This window comes from Melanaphis sacchari, unplaced genomic scaffold (genome assembly GCF_002803265.2).
Source record: "Melanaphis sacchari strain LSU unplaced genomic scaffold, SCAv2.0 Contig76_pilon_pilon, whole genome shotgun sequence".
In the NCBI taxonomy this organism is placed as follows: domain Eukaryota; kingdom Metazoa; phylum Arthropoda; class Insecta; order Hemiptera; family Aphididae; genus Melanaphis; species Melanaphis sacchari.
In genome coordinates, this window is record NW_020271544.1 from 972,773 (window position 1) to 974,314 (window position 1,542).

Consider the following 1,542-nt stretch of genomic DNA (forward strand, 5'->3'; position numbering starts at 1 on the left):
AAACTTAATTGAAATTAAATTTTTATTATTTTAATTATAATTACTATGGTAAATACTAAATAGTAAGCTTCTCTAGTTATTACTGTGTAGGTAATATTAATATTTATTAAAACATATTAGTAAGTACATGTATTATGTATGTCTACTGTACAAAATTATGGCTGTATGTAAATTGCGGCAAAATTTACCTTTTTCAAAAAGTCGATATGTAAACTGCGGCAAAAAAAAAAAATTAAGATTATATAATCTGCCACAAAATCGATAAGATACATCGTACAAACTGCGGTAATTTAATTAGATACCTATTGTATTATATTTATTTATTTTTGATTATACGATTTTTAAATAATTTTAATATAATAATAATATTTTAATTTAAATGGTTTGATTATACACATCATTACGATCTAATTTTTAATAAAATATATCAATTTTAAATTGGTTTTCTTTATTTTACACCTATATACTCTAAGAGATACTAATAGTCTGTCATAACACGTAATATGTTACTAATTAAACAATAAACATGTAAAGTATATAAAATGAATTGCCGCAGTTTGTATGATGTATCTTATCAGTTTGTCATAGTTATAATCTTAATTATTTTTGCCACGATTTACATATCGACTTTTAGAAAAGGAAATTTTCGTATTTACCATCTCCCAAAATTATAACTGTTAAAAATATTGCATTTAGGTTATTATCACTATTGTCAATATTCTAAGATAAATTATTTATAGCAAAACAAAATATATAATTAAACATTTTGGATAAATAATAATAAAAAAAATATAATATCATAATTTTTTCGATGAATATAAATAACACGACTCAAGTTTATTTATTTCCAGCTCATATTTCTCAATGTACAATAAAACGAATACTGCTAATATACATTCAAGAATATATTAAGTACCTGTGTTATAACATATATTTTACAAAATAGTCGCATTAAAGATTTAATCATAATATTTTAAATTTATTATTTATATTATAATGTGTACTCGATTTTCCTATATAAAAATCAAAATATTTTAAAAACTTAAATAACGAAACATGCACGAAAACCTATTAAATTTAATTCTTTTGAAAACGTATTTGTTAATTACATATAATAATGTTATGCTGTATTTTCTTCATATCGATATTATAAATCAAATGGAAAAATGTATGAATTCGCTGTCCTTCAAATTAACGATAAATTGTTGATATAAATATACAAATAAGTTGTAATATTCAAAATAATAACCATAAAATTACTAGAAAATCTTGTTATATAAAAATTATTAATAGTAAGTGGACGGTCTTTTCTTGCTTATAACATAGTAGCGCAGGAATATTAGCTAAGGGTTTCAGGAGATTTTTATCTTTTAGTCAGGAATTTTCTAAGGTTCATTAAATTAGCATACTGAATTGATCTTGTTATTAGAACCATACAATTTTCGAATAAGATCGAAGTAACAATTATTACTAGGTTGCATTGTCGCAATTAATAATCTATCGTTATTAAATTATTAATTATAATAATGACTTATAAATTAT